Source organism: Prinia subflava (genome assembly GCF_021018805.1).
Source record: "Prinia subflava isolate CZ2003 ecotype Zambia chromosome W unlocalized genomic scaffold, Cam_Psub_1.2 scaffold_37_NEW, whole genome shotgun sequence".
NCBI lineage: Eukaryota > Metazoa > Chordata > Aves > Passeriformes > Cisticolidae > Prinia > Prinia subflava.
Genome location: NW_026960612.1, coordinates 1,112,424 through 1,139,476, shown reverse-complemented (window position 1 = coordinate 1,139,476; position 27,053 = coordinate 1,112,424).

The following is a 27,053-nucleotide window of genomic DNA, read 5'->3' as shown; positions in this document are numbered from 1 at the left end:
TGAGAGCTTTAAGTGGCCTACAACTCCTTTTCTCATGAGGAAGGAGGTGGAACTCATTAAACAGTTTGTGTGACAGGGCGTGGACTGATATTTGTCCACTGTAGCTGTCCAGGGACATCTGAAGGTTGGCATTCCCCTGGAGCAGACACTCAAACATCTCTTTGGTCAGCCTCTCGGGAGCGATCTTCCCCTCCCCAGAAAGCTTGACCGGGAGGTGAATACATGCAAAGTCACAACCAGCCAGCTCACGCAGTCTCAACATGGCTTTCTGGATCAGCTCAGCTATCAGCTCTTGTGGCCTTGTGATAGTCCTGGATCGCTGGTGGGAGAGGAAAACCCACTCTATTATTAAGAGTGAATCTCTCTGCCCTTCAATCCATTGGAATATCAAATCATGCAAGTATGGGAACATTCCTAGAACAATGAATTTGAAAGGCAGCTTGGGCTGATAACAGTGAGCTTGCCTCAGTCAAAGCTTTTTGTGCTTTTTCTATTGCAGTTTTTACCACTGGTGCCATTTGTCTGGGAGAGATCAGCTCTCTCTCCCCCCTCAATAAATTGTTGAGGGGATCTAGGTCCTTCTTAATGAGACCTAGCCAGGGCCTGACCCAGTTCAAAGACCCACACAGGGAATGAAGATCTGCTAGGGTTTTGGGATCACTTTTGATTTCCAATTTTTGCAGAACAATGGTCCGTGCAGTGATCTCCAAGCCCAGGTACATCCAAGGTGGCACCCTTTGAACTTTCTCTTCCTGCAGTTGGAATCCAGCAGAGGTTAAAACTTTAACCACTAGGTCAAGTGTGTGTTGGAGTATAGTGTCATCGGGGGCACACGCAAGCACATCATCCACATAGTGGAGGATGATGGCTTCCCTTCTTTGGGCACGTACTGGGGACAGCAATAAAGCCACATACCACTGGCAGATCATGGAGCTGCATTTTAGGCCTTGTGGCAAAACCTTCCAGTGGTAATGCTTCATCGGGGCTTCTCGATTAATGGTAGGAACCGAGAAGGCAAACCGTGGGGTGTCACAGTGGACACGGGAAGAACCACACGAGGACACGCTGGTGAGCGAAGCAGGAAAAAAAGGCGAATTTATTTACAAAACCCAGTTTTATACATTTCCCATGGTGCCCGTGGATTGGAGGATGGAATTCCACCTCTCAATCCACATTGGTCGAGCTAACTGTCAATCACATTTCTCCTCCTACCTAGAAATATGTAAACAATAAAAGACAGTTAGCAAAACATGGCCAGTGTTTATAGTAGAAAGTGTGATAAGGTGAAATTTCTGACTCCAATATGAAGAATATAACAGAAGGCTTAAAAAAGTCTTCAAAACCAGGGTGACATCTCACCCTTTTTATCTTTAAAAAAAGAAAAAAGAGAAAAAGAAAAATGAACAATTTTTACAATGGAAAAAACTGTACAGAGTTCAATGATTATCCATGGAGGAATCATCAGAGCGATCACTCGCGTCATCTGCGTCCAAGTCATCGCCCAAGGATTCATCCATTTGATGACCTTCAGTCTGGTCACGGCCTCCATCTCGCCTATCGGCCGTATTCTGCCTCTGCTGTCGCAGGTCAGGACGGACACACTTCGAAGGTACCCAGCGTGCCCCAGTATCTGTGGACACTCACGCATACCCACACCCCATAACTATCAGGTCATAGGGTCCTTCCCATTGTTTGGTAACTAAATTCCGGACCCGAACCTTCGCTCGAGGCTGATGCGTGTCATCTGAAGCCTGCAACGAGAGGAGGTGGTTTACAATCACAGGGTTACTTGAGTTCTGCGGAACTGTAAGGTAATTGATGGTGTACAATGCTTTGGCCAAGCGACTGTGTGGTGTTTCACCCTGCATTCCCCGTTTTTGCTTCTGGAGGACATGCTTGAGAGTACCATGAGCGCGCTCTACAATTGCTTGTCCTGTTGGAGAATGAGGGATGCCAAAGTTGTGAGTCACACCCCATGACTGTAGGAACTGCCGTACCTGTTGAGAGGCATAAGCAGGACCACTGTCGGTCTTCACGACGGAAGGTGTGCCTAGTACAGCAAAAGCCTGCCTCCAGTGGGCAATGACATTGCGGGCCTTTTCCCCAGTGTGAGCCGAAGCCCACATTGCAGAGGAGAATGTGTCCACCGTGACATGCACATACTTGAGCCGGCCAAACTCGGCGACCTGGGTGACATAGTCTGCCAAAGCTCCAAGGCCTTAAGGCCCCTGGGGTTAACCCCTGCCGGCAACGGCGCACCAAGGGCATGACAGTCGTCACAAGAGTCGACAATGTCACGAGCCTCAGTGGCCGTCAGGTGAAACTGCTTCTGCAGCGTATGTGCATTTTGGTGGAAGAACCCATGCGATGCCTTGGCCTGCGCGAGTGTGTCAGGCTGAGGAGCTACCCATGCTGGGTTAGCCAAATTGTCAGCCCTTGCATTACCTTCCGCTACGAAGCCTGGCAAATTTGTGTGACTTCGAACGTGCAGAACGTAATAGGGATGAACCCTGGACTGAATTGCACACCACAAGGTCTTCAGCAGATGAAACAAGGCAGGGTTACTGACTTCCTTCAAAACTGAATACCCTAATCTCTGTGCAATGTCGGCAACATAAGCTGAGTCCGTGACCAGATTGAAGGGTGTCTGAGAAAAATTTTCGAATGCCATGACGGCAGCCCTTAGTTCAACCAGTTGGGCTGACCCGTCCTCATGGCCTTCCAAAATCTGCCATTCAGATCCATCCTTCCAGGTAACAATGGCTTTTCCTGTTTTGCCTGAACCGTCAGTGAAGACAGTGGGTCCTTGCACTGGCTCTTGGCTGTTTTTGGGTCGTAATGAAAATCGAGTATTTTTTGCCACTTGCAATAGCTTGTGGCTGGGCAGATGATAAGTGATCTGCCCTGAAAAACCCTCTAGAGCACTTTGTAGCGAAACGTTGTTCGCATAGCTCCAATCAAATTCCTCCCTCTGAACCGGGAGTATGATCTTTGAGTGATCTGCACCCATCAATTGTAAGCAGTGTTGTTGACACTTGATTATCAAGTGCGCAATCAATTCAAACAACGCAGTTGCAGTCTTGTGCGGCTGATGAGGCAGGAAGACCCATTCCAAGACGTGCAGAGGATCAGTCCAATCATCGTTCCATTGGCCAATGATACCTGTAGGATGTAGATCAGGAGTGGTGATGAACACAGTGACATCAATGGAAGGTTCAATACGGTACACCTGGCGGGCCGAAACAGCTTGCTGCACCTCCTCCAGCACTTTTTGTGCCTCAGGGGTCAATTGACGAGGTGACTTTAAATCAGTGTCCCCTTTCAATAATTCAAACAAGGGAGACAATTGTGTGGTGGTTAGTCCTAAGTAAGGATGTAACCAAGTGATGACACCTACCAGCTTCTGAGCATCATTCAGTGTCTTCACAGGTTGCACAAATTGCACCTCCTGGTGACGGATAGTCCGTTCCAGAATTTTGACGCCTAAATATTTCCAGGGAGGTTGCTGTTGTACCTTTTCTGGAGCCACCTGCAGTCCATGTAAATGCAGAGCATTCAACAACTGAGGCTGTATCCTCAGCAGCTCATCCTGGGTGGGCGCAGCCACCAAAATGTCGTCCATATAATGATAGACGTGAGCGTCAGGAAACTGCTTGCGGACTCCAGATAAGGCACGGGCCACATACCATTGGCATAATACCGAGGAATTTCACATTCCTTGAGACAAAAATTTCCATTGATATCTCTGTGCCGGTTCAGCATTGTTTATTGTTGGTACCGTGAAGGCAAATTTTGGTCTGTCATCGGGATGCAGAGGGATCGTAAAAAAACAATCCTTCAGATCCACAATGAGGACTGGCCAGTCCGCGGGAAGCATGGTAGGCGATGGCATGCCCGCCTGTAATGTCCCCATGCCTTCCATCACGGCACTGATTTTTCGGAGGTCTTGTAGCAACCTCCATTTCCCAGACTTCTTTTTGATACAAAACACAGGAGTGTTCCAGGGACTGGTAGATGGTTCTAGATGCCCCTGGTCCAACTGCTCCTGAACAAGTTCGCGAAGGGCGACTAGCTTGTCATGAGAGAGGGGCCACTGATTCTCCCAGATGGGTTTGTCCACCAGCCACCGTAAAGGAGGCGTGGGACACTCTGCACCCTTCGTCACAGTGGCCCCCATTAAAAATCCGTGCTGAGTCGCACCCCCCACGCGGCCAAAACATCCCTCCCCCAGAGGTTCTTAGCAGTGTCCATAACATAAGGCCAAATCGTGGCCGTCTGTCCCTCCAGGTTGGTGATGATCACAGGATTCTGGCTCACATAACACTGCTTCGTTCCTCCTATGCCCGTCACAGGTGTCTGCACCAGGCTCAAAGGCCACTGCGGGGGCCAAGCTGCCAGGGAGAGAATCGTAACATCGGCCCCGGGGTCCAGGAGGCCGCGAAGTTGAATCTCTGGCTGCGTTGCACCAGCCATGGACACAGTACACACCATCTCAGGACGGTCTTTGGTCAGGGCAACAGTCCAGTGCACTTGAGGTGGCCCAGTAGAGCCGAAGCCGCCGTCACCTCGCGACCGGTCCTCCGTCCTAGAAATAGAAGACTTAAAAGGAACAAGTTGAGCAATTCATGTGCCTTTTGGGATAGTCAGAGGAGGGGTAGATGTGGAGACCATCGCGTGAATCTGCCCTGAAAAATCAGCATCGATGAGTCCCGTGTGCACAATGATACCCTGAATGATGGCACTAGACCTCCCCATGAGGAAAGCACTCATGCCATCACCCAAAGGGCCAAAGGCATCCAAGGGGACCCTGTGTATCTTGTCCGAATTTATGAGGACAGATTCTGCTGTGCAGACGTCAACACCCGCTGAACCGCGGGTGCTGGCTGCAAGCCTGCTAAGCAGACCTCCATCGGTTCGGGTGGGGGCAGAGACACTTGTGTCTGAGCGCGTCTCTGCTTCGCGCTGCGTTTCGTGTTTCCCGACACCAGAAGGGGATGGCCATTGGTATGCACCGTCGCCCTGCAATTATTTGCATAGTGATTTGGTTTTCCACATCGAGCGCACAGAAACAAGGGGGCCGTGGTTTTTTGCACTTTCTTCCCCTGTTTTTTCCTGGTTTTGGGACTGCCCTGCTGTTGTAGCCTGTCCTGAGGGCCCATCCAAGCAGGCTGCATCACAGGGGCCATGGCTGGTTGTACAGCCATAGCCACAGCATCAGCCAAGGCAAAAAACTTGCGGCTACGTGTGCTTATCTTTGCACAGGCCTCTGCCATCTGAGCGATGGACGGATCACCAGGAAGTGTGTCGATGATCCTGCAATCAGTATTGCAGTTGCCTCGGCCCAGGTGCTTAAGTAAGACCTTCCTATGCTCGGGATCACCGACCTGCTTTTCCACTGCAGCAGTCAGCCTTCCTGCAAAATGCAGGAATGGCTCATCAGCTCCTTGAACAATTGTGGCAAACGATTCCTCTGGAGCAGCCATTGCTATGGTCTGAACCAGAGCTGCCATGCCTACCTGCTGGCACTGCTCAAGCACCAAGGGCGCAAACCCAACTTGTCCATTGGCATCGGCATAATTTCCAATGCCCAGCAGCTTATTGGTATCAACCGTGCGCCTGACATCAGTTGGGCCTAATGTGGCATTTTGCTCCACTGTGCTGTTTGCTAACTGACTCCATTTTGATTCGAAAATTTCATATTCGACAGGTGGAAACAGAGCCCGAGCTAGACTCCGGATGTCGTAAGGTGTTAAAAGATGACCGTTGAAAAACCTGAGCATCTGCATCACTTCACTAGACCCCAGGCCATATTTCCCCACCTTATCACGAAGCTCCATCAAGGCTTTCCAATGCAAAGGCTGGTGGGTGTTATGGGTAACACCTGTTATGACAGGGAAAGCCTGGAGACCTCCTGGTAGGGTGGCAGAACCTGCCACATCCCGTCCCGTGGGGTCCACAGGGACAGAGGCAGACACTTGGCTGGGGGCCAGCTGAATGCCAGACACCGGAGGTCCAGCGGCGTCAGAAACAACATCAGTAGAGCTAATCTTTTCAGACTCCGGAGGACGATGTGTACACATGCATTCCTCCACTTCCTCCATCTTGACTCTAACTTCCCCCCAAAATCGCTGCTGGTCCTTTGGCCGCACTGTGACATTACAAGGAGGGAGTGTCCAGGTGGAGGATCCCAGAGCGTGGGGTCTCTTGGCCCTGGGAAGGGCCGGCCGGACCCCAGCTGCATCCCCACCAGCGCTGAAATTAAAAACTGTAGCGCCTGCTCCCATCGCAGGCGCAGCGCCGGTGGGAGGCTGCGGGGGCGGGCCCGCTGGCGCTTCCGCAGCCCCGGCGGTGCCTGCGCCCGCCGCAGCACGGGTACAGGGCTCTTCAGTAGGTGTAGGTTCCGATAGAACCCCTGAGTCCCATGCAGGCAGATTACAATGTGCTGGGACGGGTGCGGCTGGCGGAGCTTTCGCTCCACTGTGCGCCGTGGTCAAGGGCGCCTGCGCACTCAGTGCGGGGGGGGGGGACGGGGGGCGAGCACCGGCGCTGCCCGCGGGGCTGCGTCCCCGTCTCGCGCTGCGATCAACGGCGCAGGCGCGGTTCGCGGGACTGCACCCTCGCCGCGCGCCGTGGTCAGCACCGCAGGCGCGGCTGGTGCAGTGGGGGGGGACCCAGGAAGGGAGCGGGGATCGGCGCCGCTCCGCCCTTGCCCGAGCTAGCCGCCACTCGGTCCGGGATCCCGCCGAGTAAGGTTTCACCGAGGCTCCGCCGGCCAATAGCAGGCGGCAGCCCCCCCGAAAGGGAATGCAGGGACTGCCCACCCAACAGGGCGGGGGCCGGCGAAGAGCCGATACAGGCCTCGCCTCCAGCGGCGCCCACCCCCTGCACGCTCTGCAGAGGCGGCGCAGGTGCAGAGGCGCCCAAGGAGCCACCCTCGGCGCCCAAGTGGGGCGGTGCAGGGGGCGGCTCCACCCTTGACGTATCCAGAGGATAAGTCGTGGAAGTTCCGCATTTCGGGCAGAGCATGGTAATAGAATCATGCTCTACAAGGGGCGGGGCCCGCGCCGCGTGTTCCTCCCCGCCCGTCAGTGCTGGGAAGGCTTGAATGGAAGGCTCTTCCATCCCCACTCTCCAGCGCTGTGGCACAGGAGTGGGCGGGGCCAGCCGTGACGACTGCGGGGCCCCGCCCTCTCGCTGTTCGAGCGGCCGGGGGGGCTCAGGCTTCCCTTGTTCCCCAAAAATTCGAAATCGGAATCGGAGAGGAACAAATCTTCCAGTGCATCAGCCGGAGGGGGAGGAAAAGAATCCTCCGACCTCGGAGACAGGGGGTCGAGCTCGGACGGAGATCCCACGTCCGACACCGCGGCCGCCTCCCTTTGCGGCCCCCCACCTACCACCGGAGAGGGAGGGTCGCTCAGAGAATCTGCCGAGATCTCCGAGCTAGCGGGATCCATTTCCCAGAAAAAGAGATCAATCTTTCGCCACACAACCAACAACCTGGCTGCCTCCAGCATGAGGGGAGAGGAAAGTCCATGAGGCACTCCCCCAAACTGCCCCACACCTCCCCAGAAAATGCGTCCGCCGGATTGCTAAAGAAGCCACGCCCCCGGGCCCATTCAAACAAACCCTGAAGTTCTGCCCAGGAAACAGGAACGTGCTTTCGTTCCATAATCGACTTCCAGACATCCAAAGCTATGGAGTCCTCTTTCAAGACCGTATTGAAAGGCATTGTGCAGCAGAAAAAGGGGGGTAAACCCGCCAAACAGAGCCACAGAGCCTAGGGAAGGAGTGAAAGGCACTACAGAGCCACAGAGCCTAGGCAAAGAGTGAAGGGCCCGACAGAGCTCACCCAGACAGTCCTACCACACACGTCGGGGTCACCAGATGTCACAGTGGACACGGGAAGAACCACACGAGGACACGCTGGTGAGCGAAGCAGGAAAAAAAGGCGAGTTTATTTACAAAACCCAGTTTTATACATTTCCCATGGTGCCCGTGGATTGGAGGATGGAATTCCACCTCTCAATCCACATTGGTCGAGCTAACTGTCAATCACATTTCTCCTCCTACCTAGAAATATGTAAACAATAAAAGACAGTTAGCAAAACATGGCCAGTGTTTATAGTAGAAAATGTGATAAGGTGAAATTTCTGACTCCAATATGAAGAATATATCAGAAGGCTTAAAAAAGTCTTCAAAACCAGGGTGACAGTGGGGCATCTTCTGGGTGTAGTGGAATTTGGAAGAACAGTCTTTGATATCTAGGACAGCCAATTGCCAATTCTGAGGGAGCATTGTTGGGGAAGGCATCCCTGGTTGGAGTGATCCCATGTCCTCAATTACTTTGTTTATTTCTCGGAGATCGTGGAGGAGCCTCCACTTATCTTTCCCTGGCTTCTTTATTACAAAGACCAGGGAATTCCAAGGACTGATTGTCTCTTCTATGTGACCCCTGGCTAATTTTTCTTCTACGATCTCCTCGAGCACCTAAAGCTTTTCCTTACTGAGTGGCCACTGATTTACCCAGACTGGGGTGTCATCCAGCCACGTTAACTTTTGGGTAGGGCCCTCCACAGTGGCCACTTCTAAAAATCTTGTGGGTTTTAGGGATAACTAATTTGACCCCCCCACTGGGACACGGTGTCTCTCCCCCACAAGGGAGCCTTATAGTCGATGACAAACGGATGAACTCTACCCAATTTTCCCTCCGTCCCCTCAAGTTGCACAATGCTTTTTGAGATTTTTTTCCAATTGAAGCCCTCCTATACCTTGAAGTCTGCCAGCCATGGGTTGCAAGTCCCAATGTGAAGGCCACATCTTTTCCGGTATAATCGTGATGTCCATTCCTGTGTCTAGAAGGCCTTCTATGTGGAGGTGGTCTGTCCCACTGGTTAGGTTACATCCCATAATGGGTTTGTCCTCGCCAACCACTTCTGCCCAGTAGACATCAGGTGCTTTGTCATCTACTGGGACCTCCGCTGGAGTGGGAACGGCCTTAGCAATTATTTAACCCTTGGTCAGATAGAAGGGTGGCTGAGGGCAACGCGCCAAGAGAATGAGTTTAGGCATGATTCCCTTAATGGTCATGGGAACAATCTCACTCTCCATGGGTTTGTGTGCTGTGTCCCCAATAACAAAATACTCACTGTCCAGTCCTGTGTGATCTACCGTCAGGTCTCGTGACTTCTCTGACAAGTCCACTTCAATGACTGTCCAGTGGGTAGATCTGAAAAGAAAAGCCTCTGTAGTTAAAAGCTTGAAACGCCCATGAGGCTGCCAAGCTCAGTTAGATAAACATCCTTCCCTTTAATCTTTCTGCTGCCCTTCACCCAGCTCCCTTTCCTTCCCCCTTTTTGTTAAAAGAGAGCCTTTTCCCACAGTGGAACCCGCTGCATTTGTGTCTTGGTGTGATACAGGCTCGTGCTCAAGTCTTAGTTTTTTTAATTGTCGGTTGTCCCATCTTTCTGATTCTTCTTCTTCTTCTGCTGGTTTTGGGGACAGTTTCTGGTGAAGTGTCCAGGCTTTTTACACTTGAAGCAGATGATGTGTTGTCACAATCCTGTCCGCGACACCAATTTATGTCATGATGCGCTTAATACACAAGCAGGAGTCATGATAGGTTCGTGTGATCTCAGAGTGCAAAAAGTACTCGAGGGGACAATAATTTAATCACACAACAAATGCACTGTTGGAGTCCATGCTTCCATGAATCCTCCGCAGAGAGTGAGAAGTGCAGGAATTGAATTAAAATCTTTGGAAAAATTAAAATATATAAAGTCACGCACACAAAATAGAGATTTAAGCTTCAGCTTTAAGCTTCACATACCCTAAGTGCCTAATTGCTAGTGTAAAAGTACAGAGCTTCAGGCTTAGTGATATAGTTGAGACATAACAAAAATAGAGTACTGTTTATAATTTTTGGTATAATTTTTACGCAAATAAGATAAAGTTTCTCATGTATACTAAGACAGTGTTATTACGAATAACAAGATAGAATTTTTACGTTAGCAAGATAGAGTTTTTGCACTAATAGATATACTGTATGCGTAGGTTTTTGATGCTGCTTTTTGTAGTTTTTTGTAGTTTTACGAACTTAGAGAATTGCACCTAGATTGGGTAGTGTGTAGATAAAGGCATGAATATGCATTTGTAATATATGGATAAAAAGCCTCTGTGTTGGAAGTGGAGGGATCGATCGATCAATCCAATCGATCGATCCAACCTCCACCTTCTGCAGCCTGAGGAACGAGCCCTGCCAGGGAGCTGAAACGGGATTCTAAAGGTACCATCTATTGTAGTCTTTGTCACTTGGGATCAGGGCCCCAGGGTCCCCTTCCTTTTCCCCTTGTGGCGCTTGCCCCGGAACTCTGTTTGGGGCTGCCGGGGACTCTGCGCGGGTTCGGGACCCCAGGACCCCTTCCTGCCTCTGCAACCCTGCAGCCAGGAACCCTGCTTGGGATTCGTGATCCCGGGACCCCTTCCTGCCACTGTGACCCTGCGGCCGGGAACCCTGCTTGGGATTCGTGATCTTGGGACCCCCTTCCTGTCATTGAGACCCTGCGGCCGGGAACCCTGCTTGGGGTCAGGAATCGGAGGTTGTTATATCTGGAGGCTGTGATGCTGTGTTAAATTCTGTGTCAAGACTTGCTTTTCTGGTATTTTATTTTCTAAGACTTTATGCTCACAACCAATTGTAAGACCGCTCATTTAGGACTCCTGAACCTTCAGATATATGCTTTTATGTAATAAACAGCTTTGCATAAGACTTTAAAATGTTCTTGGACTTTTAAGATCTATTGACCTGTAGAGACGGCCTCGGCAATGCACCTTTATTGAGTGCCAACAACACTTGCGATAGAGGGAATGAGAAAGGAAAAAATAGGATACAGAGAGGAAAGAGGGGCAGGAGGATATAGCTACCAAAGGCAGAGTGACGTCCTCATGGCGTGGCGTCTTGCCAATGGAACCGTTGTCTTCTGTCCGTGGGGAGATCTCAAAGTGTGAGTCCCTGGGGGTAGATTTTATAGTCATTTCAGTAGTGGGGAGCACCTGGCCAAGCCGTTGTGGGGTAGCAGGGGTCAACAGGACAACTGCTTTCTGTACTAGAACAGCATGCAGGCAGGACGAGTAACTGTCCATTGTTCTGGCATTGGTTTCCATGAGAGCCAGCTCTGGTCCAGTGGACACACCTGCAGTTCAATGCTTGGCAAATGCATTGTGGCTTAGGTCTGAGCCCCTTGCACACAGTCCCTTCCTTGACGGAGGTCCTTGACGAGGAGTCATGAGGCAAAACCAGGGACCCTCGGACCCCGACTCTCACATGTGTTTGAGCTGTTCTGGTGACGTCTGTTTTCTCTCCACTTCTGGTGTTACAGCTGCTACAATTTTTGGGTTGGTCGATCCAGGCTTTCTCTCCAGTGTGCTGAACAGCTCTGCTTTCTTTGCACATGCTTCTGTCATTTGTGCCAGTGTAGGTGGAGGGTCGAGAGGCAGTCCTAGGATCACTCTGCAGCAGGCTTCGCTGGCATTCCTCTGAGCCATCTCCTTAATTAATTCTGATTGTGCCACTGGGTCTTGTACTGGTCTTTCTATCTGTGCTCAAAAGCGGTCCAAGAACTGTAAGAAATTCTCTGAGCCATACTGTTTGATATTGATATAACTACCTTGTGTCTCAGCTGTTGGTAATTGGTTAAAAACTTTTTCTGCAACTTTACAGATTTTATCTAGAATGAATTAGGATAACACACGAGTCTGGTCCTCAGGGTTAGCCCACTGCCCTTCACCACACAGATGTTCAAAGGTGATATCCCTCCCCTCCAAATCTTGTACGCCCTGGGTGCTTTGCTTAAGTTCTTCTAGAAGTTTTCTCAAAGATCTTTTCCAGGTGCTTTCCCAGAGATCAAATTCTGAGGGTGTAAGCAGGCACCGGAATATATCTTTGAGATCTGTTGGTACTAATTCAACAGATGTTAGCGTAGCTTTCATCATACCCTTAAAAATTTCACTGTCTCAACCAAATTATTTTTGGCTTTTGCATAGTTCTTTTTTATTATTGTAAGAGAAGGGTTGGTAATTTCTGATTGCATTATTTTTCCCAATATATGTAACCAGCGCAGCTAGATTTTTTTTCCTGTTCTTAGTTTTGATTTCTAGGGCTTTCCCACTCTGTCCTGTTTCTGTGGGAACTGGCTATGGCTCACCCTTCCCCCCGCCCCCTCCCCCAGCCCCATTCCCCCTGTGGGAATTGCCAGGAGGATCACCTTTCCCCAGAGCCCTATCCCCATGGGAACCACCGGCACCACCCCCCCCCTCCCCCCCGCTGGCCCCACCCCCGTGGGAACTACTGGCACTACCCCGGGGGACTGGGTGGGGGGGGCATGGGAATCAGGAACAGGAAGGGGAGTGGAGTTGCCTGGAGAGGTGGAGCACCCGTGGGAACTATGATTGCAACATCTGGGGGTGGGGTTGCAGGATGATGTCATGCAGGGCAGGAACACGGGGGAGGGAGGGGTGGTGTCTAAGGGGAAGAAGGGGTTGTGGGACCAGGAGGGGTTGGGGGAGGGGACATGTGGGATAAAGGGATTGTGGGAAGAAGGGTAAGATGGAGGGTCTGCCAGGTGGCCCGTGACCACATGGCCCCCAACCATGTGGCCAGCGCCATTTTAGAGATAGGGGATTTTACTTTCAGAGTCAGCAAAACATGAAACTTTAGGTACAGCAACCAGGAAAGAGGGATACAGGGAGATTTCTCTGTCAGCCTGTGCACTATTGCCAGAGCCAGGGTGCTGAAAGGGAAGCAGAGGACCAGGGGGAAAGTGGCTCTCATGCCAGGCTCCTTGCATTTCTTGGGATGTCCTCTGTTTCTCTCACAGCTCAGGGGAGGGGGGGATGTTGCAGTGGTTGTTTTTCCATCTCTTTCTTAATTAATTCTTTACAAATTAAGAGGAATACTGGGATAAACTTAGATGCTTTTTTGTCTCCCTCTTCTCTAGATGTTAACAGCCCTCCACCTTTGTCCCAGGCAGAGACAGAATTTACATTCTGCTGGGTAAACTGAGGCAGATGTAAAGACAACCACCGAGTGAACTGCTTTAATTTCCCCTTAGAGATTTTAATGTTCCCACCATTTAAGATACCTAGGGTTTGGGAATAAATGCCTCTTTCCTGTGCAGAGAGCTTAGAACCCATTTTTAATGTTAAAATCCAATCTGCACAGTTTCAATCTACCTCCGATTGCGGCAAATACAAACCAAAACCAAAAGGACTAAACCAGGCTTAAGAAAGGGTTCACAGTTTCTCCTCCTCTCATCTCTTAGGTAAGAGGAAGAAACTCACGTGTGCAGAAGCCCGGGGCTTTTACAGATGCTGCTACAGCACGTGGCTGTTGGAGCCGGGGAAAACGCAAAAACCACAGGTCTGTGCCACCTGCACTGGTAAAAAAACACCCACCCGCATTTGCCCGTGCCCCCCCCGCCATGCCAAGGACCCACTGCTACCGCCCATGCCTAATCCCCCCCCACCCACGTGGAGCCACCCTTCCCTACAGCTGGAGTTTAATGCTCTGTTGAAACATGATCTTGGAAATTAGAGGATATTAATCATAGAAATTAGAAAAAGTTCATTAAAAGAGTAGGCATTCAGATGATGTATTGCTGCTGTGGAAAATAGGGTTATTTAATTCATGTTCTATAAATAATTATAGACTGGAAACTGTAATATATTGTATAAAGGTATGTGTGTCTACTCAACCCGCACGTTTCACGGACTTCTGTAAAGCACCTCTCCTGATCTCCCTGGTCCAAAAATAGAAGGTGAGAACACGAGGCACTGATGAGACAATGAACACGGACCAACCTACCCCTGCCTACGTGCAGTGAAAATTACCAGGACTTACACCAGTCGAATGCTACGTGCAAGAGGAATCATCACACACTTCTACAGCTCAAAGCAGGGACTCCCACTGATCAAATGCTACGTACAGAGGAATCATCACACACTTCTATGACGGTTAAATTACTCAAAGCAAAGACTAACTCTGGAATGGGCCAGGAGACCCTTTCGAGATTTAGTATAAACAAAGTTAATGGCCAGTGCTTAGTAGAAACAATGAGAGAAAAGCTGCCGAGGGTGAAATTAAGGGTATTTAAGTTAAGCCTCTAGGTGGGCAAGGTGTGAACCCAGCTAGAGACTCCGACTGCCAGGGTCTGTGTCTCTGGGTCACCCTTGACTCATTTTTTCCCAGGAGAAATTCTGTCAAGTAAGTATCGCTGTTTGTAGGGTTTTGTTTTGTTTTTTTTATTACTTAAAATTCTGTAATTTGATTCCAAATTTTGTGATTTGAATTTTAATAAACCAAATTATTGAATTTGGTAATAAATTATCCTGGCATTTATAACAATTTTGACGCCCAACAGCGGGGCCAGTTTTGAATATTCTACAGACCCCTGCTTCTGACCGGGGGGCGCCCCGCTGTAAAAAGAGGCCTGGCAGAGCAAGTAAGTCCGAAAGAACGAACTGGCTTTACGAACCCAGAACCCACAACAGCAAAGGTATTAGGTGTTAAGACAAGCTAGCTTGGGGAGGGCTCAAGAACTCAGCAGGGCTTTTCCCTTAGAACCGCGGTATTGTTTCACTCGTAAAAGTCTAAGTGCACGAAGAATCCACGCAAGAAAAAGACCGTAAATATAGCGTAGTTGAGAGGGGTGACCAAGTGTTTGAGAACGTATATGTGCGTGTGAGTGTGTGCGTGAACGAGACGTGATTTATCACGAAGCGAGAGTGGACCTTAAGGTCGCAGTTCCGCTGCTCCCGCGAAGGACACAGCCGACCGACGGGGAAGCGATTAGAACACGTGATATTTCGCTTCATGTGTGAGTGTTACCCGACGGGGTGTGGGAGTCACCAGGGGTCCTGAAGGAAAGAGGACGTCCCTTTTGAGTTCGGGGACTAGTAAGCCTTCCTGACCGCGACCGAGAGGGGTCCGTTAATTTTTTTCAGTAGCAGTTACAGAGCCCTGCGGTTAACCAAACATCCACGGAACAGTCATCCGTTAAATCATTAAGTTAACGGCACCGAATTTGGAAACTCGGGATTTAATTTTTATAGTATCCCATAACTTCTGTGCCACGGGGAGTATGGGATCGTATCTCAGTAGAGATCGGGAGGATTCCTTAAAGGAAACCTCAGCGGGGGCTGCTCTTGAAATCCCTCAGAAAAGTCCATTAAGAAAGTTGTTGCAAGATTGGCAAGAATGCCCAATTAGGAGAAGGGCATCTAAAGATCAGATGATTTATTTGTGTATGAATGTTTAGGGAGGAAAGGAGATAGGACCTAATCTTATATGGCCTGTGTTTAGTACTTTTGACGAATGGGCATGGGAAGCTCTGTGGGAACATGTAGCGAAGAAGAAAAGGAGAGAATTTGAGGAATTGGCATATGTTCTATTATAGTATTAGGTACGAGTAAAGCTGTATTCTGAAGAAAGGGAAACACGGAATAAACCAGACTACGAGATAAGCTTCTCTCACGGCTCAGTGGCCCACATCCTGTCAGCCCCTACCCCTACCCCTTCCTCCTCCTCAGCCTTCTCAGTGGCAGCGTTAGCGCTGCCATCCGAGACCCATGCGGAGCCCCGAGCTCAGCGGCCACTCCAGAAACCTCCCTCCCGCTCAAGGAGATCCCCGAGAGGGAATCCTGCCCCCGTTTCTAGTCCTGACCCCGCACCTCGGCCACCGACGCTAAACTATAGAGAAAAAGAGAAGAAGGGTAAGAAAAACGAAAAGTAGAAGAATAAACCAGACAAGTATACACCAGTTAGAGCCCTAGCTAAAACCAGGACCCCCGAAAGAGATCTAGAAGAACCCGGAAGAGATTCAGGGTGGGACAGTTAGTGTAAGAGCAAGAACGGCCCAAGAGAAAAAATGGGGAAAAAGAAGCATTCCCGTAAGAAATTTAAGCTAGACAGTAGAGCAAAACAAAAATTGCCAAAAGTGAATTAGAATGCATTAGAGAATAACTAGTGGTGTTAGGAAGCGTGCAAATTAGAAATGTGAGAATTCACGCAAGTCTGCAAAAGGAGAAAAGATAGAAAAAGGAATTTAAAAGAATCTTGCTTACTCTTTTCCTTAGTAGTAGTAAATCTTTTACTTCAGGCTAAATACATTTTAGAAGCTCCCTAGAGTTGTGTATTTTGCTTTAAAGGTTTTTTTTTTTTTTTTTTTTCTCCTGGACGAGATCAGCAGAGGTTTTTTTGAGTTTTTTTTCTCTTTTCGCTAACATGGGAAAAAGAACGAAACCCGCCCCCCTTCCCCCCCGCAAGCGGCAAGGTAAGTCAGTCCATAGTTGCCAAGAGACGAAAAAAAGCAGCAGTTTTAAAGTGACTAGACGAGGCTGCCCGGGGCAGAAAACCGCCATGTAAGGCGAAATAAGAAGCAAAAATAGATAAAAGTATTGAGAAAAGAGACCAAGAATGAGAGCTATACTTATGCGTGAGAAATACCTAGGTGTTTGTTCTTGAAAAGCTGAAAATATATCTTCCCTTTGGTTGCCTGTCTGCTGCATGTGAGGATTTCGTGCAAATCAAAAATGTTGATAGTATGGTGGATGTAGTTCGTCTATGTTTGAAACAATTGCTACATTTTGAATTCAGATTGTTAGCTTGAGCAGGGATATGGCATTTGTGTTAGCAGACAATGTATTGCAAGGGTTTTGTTTGTTTAAGTTTTTCTTTTAAAAAGTTGAAGCATGTGCTCGGTAGAGTCCAAATTAAAGCAGCTGTTGAGAAGCTAGAAACTAAATCTTTCTGTCGAGATAGTGTTAGAATAGTAGTTAGAGTCAAGATTCTAGCATTAAGTTGAGAAAGTAGTATAATTCTCTGTGTTAGTAGTTACAGGTCTTTTCTTTATTCTTTGCAGTTCCTATTCTGTATGTATTTTGTCTAGTGGGAACAGAGATTCTTAATTTTAATTACTAACTCCTTAGAAAGAGATAGTTTGTGTTGTCCCTTTGATATTATGTCTTCTTTACTTGCTCCTCAATTTAGAAGATGTGAACCTTGAAGTTGCCCTAGTGCCTGTGTTTCAAGAGTAGAGAGTAGGTGATGTATGAGAAGCAGCATTTGTGTCACCGGTGTTAAGTATAGTCAGTGTTTGCTTGTAGTCCTTCGAGCCATGTATTTAAGTTTAATAATACGCAAGAATAGATAGCAAATACAAGAGTTTTGCTTTGGGAATTAGGCATAGGTTAACTCGAGTTTGCTTGTTAAGAGAGGCTAAGTTTGTAGAGTTTTTTTTAGACTGAGGTAAAAAGCAGTAGTGTTAATGTTCTAGCAATTGCACTAGATAAAGCTGTTTGATTACCGGGGCCTAAAGTTTACAGTGACTCCTAGCTTTAGAAAACTTTCCCAAGTCTTAAGTTCCGAATTTAAGTAATGCATAGTATATTACAGAGTATTTTGATGCATTTTAACCATAGCTTTTGATGCCTTCCATCTAAACCAGATGAGTTAGTCTTGCTACTTTATTCACTTCTTTGGATAAAAACTGAAGAAGCTCAGACCCGCAATAAGTTAGAAGTGCCTGAAGCGATGCCATTTCTATATTGCTGCCAGTATTGTTCTTATAGCATCTGCATATGTCTAGAATATTTTATAAGTAGTAAAAGAGTAGACTCTGTCATTTGTGAAGTCATTTCCTTTTATTTAGTATACCTCATTTCTTTTATGACTTGTTAAAAGTATTCCCCAAGATTATGGTCGATGTCTAAAATTTTTATCTCATGTGCATTTTACTTAAGAAGCTATTCTTCAGTAGAAACATATTACCTAGAGCTAGTTTATAGAGTTTAAAGTTAGTTGTCTTAGTGTTTATTATTTACTTGTTGTACAGAATCCATGTACCAAGCAGCCATTTTTCAGATGTATTAGTAAAACCATCCTGTTAGTTTTACTTTCTCTCTGGAACAGTACAAAAAGGATTTTTGAATTTTGTATTGAATTATTTAAAGTTTAGATGATGCGTTAGAATAATTTTTTTAAAAGAAAAATTCTAGATTGTATAGTGCATTGTGTGAATAGTGAGGTAAAAATCATAGTGATCCAGGGACAAAATTGTTTTTATAGTGAATATGTAAATGTACTATTAGATAACTTGTTCTAATATTCAGATTTTCTGAATAGTAGACATGGCAGGGATTCTTTCTGTAAAATATTCCTGTAGTACTGGGCTAGTTTAGAATTTTGTATTAAGTACGTGTTCTTAATTAGTAAATTCAATCTGAGAAAGTTGCAAGATTTTGATGTATATTCATGATATACAACCAAGAGATAAAGTACTGATAAGAGCTTAGAAAGCGATGTCACTAACCCCTCATTGGGAGGGACTCTTTCTTGTCCTTTTAACTACAGATACAGCCATCCAAATGGCTAAGAGAAGTTAGACACATGCCTCCAGGGCTAAGAAATTAACAGCCCCGAGGAAAAACCCCGAGTAGAATGTCATCTCTTCCCCCAGAGATCTAAAGGTCTGGCTGCACCGAAGATGCCACCGCCCTGGAAACATCAAGCCACAGCCTAAAGGAGCCTCAAAAGAAACTTTGTAACCACTCGAAAAAGAGAACTAAAAGAGGGAAGGGTAACCCGAAAGAAGGTATTTCTCTTTGGTCATACAATCTTAGAAATTAGAGTCTGCTAAGAGTAGTGTAGGTTAATCTAGCAAATACCTAGAATTCAGCCGACAGAGGGAGATAGAGTGCAAAAAGCATAGAAGTAGAGAAATTGATCCAGTAAAGCTCCTATTGTGACAAAAGGGCAACTCAAGCCGTCCAGGGAAAACAACCCAGCAGAAAATGAAAGAAAGATCAGGAAGGGGGTCCAAGCAACCTGTCCCTGCTGTGAGAAGCACCCAGAAACCAGCCGTTAGTCGCAACCCAATAGGCTTTGGTACAAACAGAGAAACTTGTTTGCAGACTTTCCCTACTGATCATAAGCTTACAAAGAGTCAGTACTATGAGACTGTACTTAGCCTGTAGATTCCTAGAAAAGACAGTCTTAAAGTTGACATAGTGTCTGAAATAGAGCACCCTCAAAGAGAAATCTAGATGAGAGAAGAAAATTGATTAAAAAAACCTTCAGCCCACAGACCTTGTCTAAAGATTTATAGCCAGAAATACTCTCTTCTTTCAAGAAGGACCCTCCTCTCAGAAAGAACCCGAGAGAGAGCAGTAATCACATGCAACCCGGCTTAAATAGCAGAAGCTAGAATGAGAATCCACGAATTTCTAATCAGTATACAAATTGAATTAAAAAGACTGCAAAGAGTAATGAGACTAGTAGGAGGCAACACTCAGAAAAGTAAAACCAATTTAATTTAGACCGAAATAGAAAATTAGACAAATGTGCAGTCAAAAAGAGTAGACTGTCTTATAAAAAGAGAAGAAGAAAATAAGTTAAGCAAGCTAAAGAATCCAGACACCCGTTTTCCAATGTAAGAGTAGATAATAAAAGGAGGAGAAGGGATAATAAGATTATGTGCTATAAGAATGATATAGATCCTGGTAAATCCCAGATTTACCATGAGAATGAGACCTTTTAGAAGTATGAATACAAAGAAAAATCAATGAAAAAAGGCTGCTCAAGTTTTAAAAAAGGTTTGAAATACAATTTAGGAAAAGAATGTTAATGAGCAGTGATAGAAGAGAACAATTAAGCAAGATGCAAAACATGAATTAAAATTGTTGACAAAAAAAAGAAATGGGGGAATTGTGGAAAATAGGGTTATTTAATTCATGTTCTATAAATAATTATAGACTGGAAACTGTAATATATTGTATAAAGGTATGTGTGTCTGCTCAACCCGCACGTTTCACGGACTTCTGTAAAGCACCTCTCCTGATCTCCCTGGTCCAAAAATAGAAGGTGAGAACACGAGGCACTGATGAGACAATGAACACGGACCAACCTACCCCTGCCTACGTGCAGTGAAAATTACCAGGACTTACACCAGTCGAATGCTACGTGCAAGAGGAATCATCACACACTTCTACAGCTCAAAGCAGGGACTCCCACTGATCAAATGCTATGTACAGAGGAATCATCACACACTTCTACAACGGTTAAATTACTCAAAGCGAAGACTAACTCTAGACATTAGCATTTAAATAGGCCAGGAGACCCTTTCGAGATTTAGTATAAACAAAGTTAATGGCCAGTGCTTAGTAGAAACAATGAGAGAAAAGCTGCCGAGGGTGAAATTAAGGGTATTTAAGTTAAGCCTCTAGGTGGGCAAGGTGTGAACCCAGCTAGAGACTCCGACTGCCAGGGTCCGTGTCTCTGGGTCACCCTTGACTCATTTTTTCCCAGGAGAAATTCTGTCAAGTAAGTATCGCTGTTTGTAGGGTTTTGTTTTGTTTTTTTAATTACTTAAAATTCTGTAATTTGATTCCAAATTTTGTGATTTGAATTTTAATAAACCAAATTACTGAATTTAGTAATAAATTATCCTGGCATTTATAAAAGCTGCCCTTAGAATTAGAAAAACAGAAGTATGTAGGAATGCAAGGATGCTTGATAAGAAGGAGAATGCTTACCCAAAGCAGGAGACAAGAATGCAAGTGAACCAAAGATACTAAGGTAACAGGCGCCTTGCACCCCCGGGGACTGATAAAACTGACCTTACAGCTTGAACTATGACCAGAGCATCAGTGAGCATGCGCAAGGCGGCAGGGTCAAAAGTTCATCTCGAGAGGAGTCGAGAGGAAGACTTCTTCCTTCATCGCCGAGACCCCCTGAGACCACCGCCAGAGACAACTGCGCAGGCGCAAAAGACTTATGAGCTAATTAGCATACGAAGCAGAGGGGGGAGAGCCAAAGGATGAATATGCATGAGGGTATTGTGAAACTCGATACATATGTAACATTCCAGAGGATAAAAGAAAATGTAAAGTTGGCCTTTGAGAATTATCTCGCATTGCGCCCATGGCTGAATAAACCACATACCTACTTTAAAACTCACTCTGCCTCCAAGTTTTAGAGTCTTTTCCGTGTGTCATTTTGGTGACCCCAGGTGGGACGTTCTCTGCTGAGCTGCAGGACTGGCTGAGAGGCGGACTTCCTAAGGCGCCACTGGGATTTTCCTGGAAGGAATTCCGCTTCTCAGGTCGCTCACTGCGGGGGCAGACAATGGCCCCTGAGCAGCAGAGAAACAGTATGTATTTCTTTAAAAAGGGGCCCCGTAAAGACCACTGATAAGTCACACAGAGACATCTGAGAGCACAGAAAGGATCTTGGTGGGTTTGGGCTTGCAGATGACCGCTGGCTGAATGTGCGGCCAGAGGTGGGAACCGCTAACCCAGGGAAAGGCAGCGGGGAGGGGTTCGTTGACCGTGGATCGGCCACTAGCGATTCTGGGGTTGAACTGAGCAAACTCCTGTTTTGTTGCTGCTATTTGGTTGTGTGCATGTGAGTTTGAAAAAGTTCGGGTGTGTTTTGTGTTTGGTTCTGTGCCTGCCTGAGAGCATATGTGAGATGACCGTGCGTTTGAGAGCTGTGTTGTATTTCTGAGGTTATAAGTGCATCAAAGTACTGGTTATATGTATTTCCTTTCTTATTGTGCTCATGGAAAGCTCTTTGGACTCTTTGCAATTTTTTTTCCTTTTATTTTTTCTTTTACAGCATGCTGTTTGTCATGGGTTGGCACTGGCCAGATGTTAATGCACCCATGAATATATGTTTTTTCTCTAACAACTCCTGTGGGATGTGATCAGGAACAGAGCAGAGCAGGCTTAAATCTTGAAAACAAAAAAAAACACTAAAACTTTATTACATTACATAAGAACAGTGACAGAAAACTCTTAAACACACACAGAGACAGAAATAAAAACTTCCCAGGACATTTTTTCTCTTCTCCCAGTTTCCATCTCCCACACATTACTCTTCACAGACCAAACCTTTGGGTTTTAGGTCAAACAATCACCACTCAAAAAACAAACCAATCTTCAGTTCAGCAAGGGAGAGAGGAGTCTCTCTCGCACCACAGACTGTTCCTCAGAAAACACGGGTCCACCCCTTATGTGTTCCCATGTCACCCATGGCACCGCCCGGAGAGGTCTGCCAGGGTGACACTCTCTTTTTCCTATGTCCGGCGCTCTCACCGCTGTCCACAGGCTGAAAACTGCATACAGGGCTCTTTTAAGGATACTTGCATGCCGAGCTCTCCCCTTTTTACCCAGGGGCTGGGGTTCCAGGAGCAGGTCTGCCATGAGGGCAGAGGGCGCCACCTCACCCTCCCCCTCTCTTCTCTGCTCGCTCCACTCTTCAAGTGCAAGTCACTGTAGCAAAAGCAAGGGCAGCTGTATCCACCCAAAAATGCAGTTTATGTTCAAAAGAGACTCAAGCTCAGTCCATGGCTGACATTATGCAAGAAAAGTCCAGCTCCGAAGGCTACTCCTCTCATTCTTTGCCCATCAGGTTCCTTCCAATCGTGCTTTATCACCTCGGTCCCAGGCCGCTTCCTTCTCCTTTTTTCCAAAATCACCAGTCATGAGAATCAATGTCTAAGAAAAGTTTCTTTCTGCCAAGCAAGAATTAACAGCTTCTATCTCCCAGCAGGGTGCAGGCTCAGGCACTCCCAGGCTCGGCAACCCCCACGTGGCTGGGCACCTTCTCCCGGAGTTTGGGGGGGAGGGGGGTGAGCACACACAGAAGGCACTTCTACAGTTTTCCACCCCTCCATCCTGGACAGGGCAGCTCAGTTCCAGTCTTGTCCACTCTCTTCTCCCCCCCGGGGGCTCCGGCTTACCTGAGCCCGACCACGTGTTTTCCCCTCCCCCACCCAGCCTCGTGGCTGGGCAGGGGAAGGAGGCCTGAGACGTCTCTCTGCTGAAACCAGGATCCAAAAAGAGGCCGAACCCCCTTGGGGTCCTGCTTTTAACTCTTTGTGTCCTCAGAGGCGTGTCCAAACCTCCGAGTGACCAATCCAGGTGCCAGCAGAAAAGCTGATTACTGATTGGACTGCCCACATCCCCCTGGAAAAATTCACCTCCCCCGCAACCACGACACTGTTGTAGGGTTTGTTTAGTATAGTTTGCCACAGATTCTGTCCTTTAGGGGGTTTCGCATTCTGCTTTGATGGGGTGCTGTCTATAGGGATTGTTGTTGGGAGGTGCCTGGGAGCCTCCAGAGTTTGTGTGATAAACTGCCTGGGGTTTCTGTGTATTGCTGTTTGTTTTTTATGCTTTTGTTGTATCACCTTTAGGGTATAGCGGATAAATGCTGTTCTAGGTTGGTACTGTTTGTTTTAATGTTTTGCTAACAGTGGAGTTTTCTTGAGTAGAAGACAGTGCTTGTGCCCAGTGTAGGGTAACAGGGTGAAGAGTGCCCTAAACTAGAGATCTTAGAGTACTTGGTGGAAATAATGGGATCAGGAGAGAGTAAGGAAATCTTCAAAGACAAGGCCCTTGGGATATGTTTTAGCTCACTGGAAGGAGCTTGCAGGCTCGGGAGGTACAGAATCCAAACACACCCTTGTGAAGTACTGCACACAGTGGTGGCCCTTATATTGGCTAGAAGATGGGAATAGATGGCCACCCACTGGGTCTTTGGAATATGATGTTTTGCTGCAGCGTATGATTTTCCTCAGACGTGAAGGGAAGTGGGCTGAAGTTTCATATGCAGAAATGTTTTTCTCCCTCCAAAATCATCCTGAATGGCAGAGAGATTGTGGGATCAGAGCTCCCTCTGATCCCCTGGTATTAGCCCTTGAAAAGGAAAATAAAGTTAATAGAAAGCAGCCAAAACGATGCTGTAGCACCTGCTCAATAAACCAGCGTTGCACAAATCGTGACAAGGTGTCCTGGTTAAGGACAAATTAGGGGAAAATCTCCAAAAGGAGCCCCTTAAAAAACGAACCCCCACAACTCCCCCCCCCCCCAACTGGGTTTGGGAAGAATTTCCTTGGAGGAAAAGTGAAAAAAACTTGTTTATTAAGAAACAACAAAAAACCCCACTCCCCAACACAAGAAAAAAACAGCCCCAGATGACAACAAATGTTTTCACCAGTCCAAGAGAGAGGATGAACAACTTGGGCAGTCTCTGCCAAGCTTCTCACAGATGCAGACTCTGGGGGGGTTCCTTGATGTTCCCAGATCAAGGTCCGGAGCCAGTTCTGATGTCTTCAGGAAAGGGGAGGAAGGAAAGAAGGGAAAAAAAAACCAAAAGCAGAAAAATGGCAAAAAGCAAGCAAAAAAGCAAGCGAGCAAAGCCAGCAAGCAAGCCTAAAGCCAGCAGCAAGCAAGCAAGCAAACAAGCAAGCAGCTGGGGGAGGGGCGCGGCTATTAGACAAAACAAAAAAACCTCTCCGAGAGCACGGGAACAGAAACACACGATTGGGATACAAAGCACTGTCACCCCAGGACATAAAGTTTATCAAGCAGAGGCACAAATGCAAGAAATACTAGATTTGTCTGGGCCACCCTCTGAGGAGCGAAGGGGACGAAGGGGAGAAGATTCAGCTCCCTTGGAAGGGAGACAAGCTGGGCCATCTACCCCCCCACACACCTCTGACTTACAAACAGCATTGAATACCCCATTGCCTGACAGTGACAACGATGATGAGGAACCTTCCACGAGTGTGACCGGTCCCATAGCATCTCAAACTAGAAAACAAATCAGGGAAGTAATACAAGCCCCTTTGAGGCAAGCTGTGGGGCCCAGGAGAGAAAAGGTATTAGTCAAAGTCCCTTTTTCTACAATTGACTTAGAGGGTTGGGAAAAAGTTGCCAAGGATTATAGGGCTGATCCTGTAGGAACAGCTAAAAGGTTAAGATATATGATTAAGCAGCACAACCCAGACTGGGAAGACCTCCAGATATTATTAGAGGCGTTAACGGAGACAGAGAAACAGTGAGTTTTTAAAAGAGCAGGGGATTTAGCAGAGAACTTTTGCAGAACAACACAAGAGGATATTAAGGATGTCTCTCCTCTCCAAGATCCAGGTTGGGATCCAAACATTGTAGAACAATTAGTGAAGATAAAGAATTATCAAGAATGGGTAGCAAAGGGAATGGAATAGGCCATCCCCAAAACTATAAATTGGTCAGTTTTGTATGCAATTAAGCAGAGTCTCTCTGAAACTCCTTCGGAGGTTTTAGATCACCTAAGGGACACGATGCGCCGTCATAGACCATTAGATCCCGGGTCCGAGATAGGGATACAGCAGCTAGTAAATTTATTTTTAGGGCAATCTACAGGAGATATCAGGAGGAAGCTTCAGAAGCTCTGGGGACCAGAGGGAAGGAATTTAGAGGCCTTGGTAGATGAGGCATGGAGGATTTTCAGCAATCGAGAGGAAGGATATAAGCAAGGGATGAAAAAGTTAATGGCAGTGGCAAAAGAAGAAGGGAAAGGGAGGCGGGGACAAGGACCACCCAGGCAAGGACCACCCCGTCTGGGCAAAGATCAGTGTGCAAATTGCAGAAAATTTGGGCACTGGAAAAATGAGTGCCCTGAACAAAGAAGAAGTGGGAAAGGGAACCAGGAAAGGGAGGTGGGTGTCGCTCACACTAGAAGCGACTGAGGAGGACCGGGGGACCTCACCCCAGGAGATCCACTGGTTATAAAAATGAAACTGGGGAAGGAGGGGAAGGAGGTGAAATTTATGGTAGACACGGGGGCTACCCTTTCAGTTTTGAATAAAGCTTTGCTGCCAGTGGGGAATGACTGTGTTAGAGTGCGGGGAGCAACTGGCCAACCTGAAATAGCATACTTTTGCAAGCCACTTGAATACAAATATGGGAAACAGCGGGGCATCCATAAATTTCTATACATGCCCAACTCCCCGGATTCGCTCCTAGGGAGAGATCTGATGGAGAAACTAGAGGCAACCATCTTGTTTAAAAAGGGAGAGGTTACTCTGGAGGTAAATGAGCAGAAATATATAGAAGTATTAAGTTTTATACTGACAGCTATTGAGATTAAAGAAGAAATTAGTGAGGAAATACTGAACAAAGTGTTTCCAGGCATATGGGCCTCCAATGTACCAGGAAGGGCAAGAAATGCATTTCCAATACAAATTAAGCTCAAGGAAGGAAAACAACCAGTCAGAATCAAGCAGTATCCCTTAAGAAAGGAAGACAGACAAGGAATTAGCCCGATAATTGAAAATTTCTTACAGCTGGGGTTGCTGAAGGAGTGCCAATCTGATTTTGACACTCCTATCCTGCCTGTCCACAAACCTGATGGCTCATACCAGGTGGTGCAGGATTTATGGGCTGTCAATAAGATAACTGAGGATCTCTACCCTGTGGTAGCTAACCTATATACCTTGTTAACGTGTTTGACACCAGAGCTAACTTGGTTTACTGTCTTAGATTTGAAGGATGCCTTCTTTTGCCTCCCTCTCCACGAAGCCAGCCAGAAAATTTTCGCATTTGAATGGGAGAATCCCAAAAGCGGATGCAAAACTCAGCCCACATGGACAGTGCTTCCCCAAGGGTACAAAAACTCGCCCACCCTGTTTGGAGAATAACTTGCAAAGGATTTGGAATCCTGGGAAGCTCCACCAGGAGAAGGGAGACTGTTGCAGTATGTGGATGACATCCTAATAGCTACCCCAACAGAAGAAGAGTGTGTGGCCTGGATGGTAAGCCTCTTAAACTTTTTGGGGCTTCAGGGGTACAGAGTGACTAAGAAAAAGGCTCAGGTAATGAAACAAAAGGTGATCTACCTGGGCTATGAGATCAGTACTGGGCAACGGACTCTGGGGAGAGAACGCATAGAATCAATATGCCAAACCCCGAAACCCCAGACAATAAAAGAACTGAGAACCTTCCTGGGCATGACGGGATGGTGCAGACTATGGATTTACAACTACAGATCACTTGTGAAACCTTTGTATGTGCTCATTGCAAAAGGAAGCAGAGACCTCCAATGGACAAAGGAAGCCACACAGGCCTTTGGTCAGCTGAAAAAGGCCCTCATGTCAGCTCCAGCTTTAGGATTGCCAGACGTGAGTAAACCATTTTTTTCTCTTCTCTCACGAGAAACAGGGAATTGCCCTGGG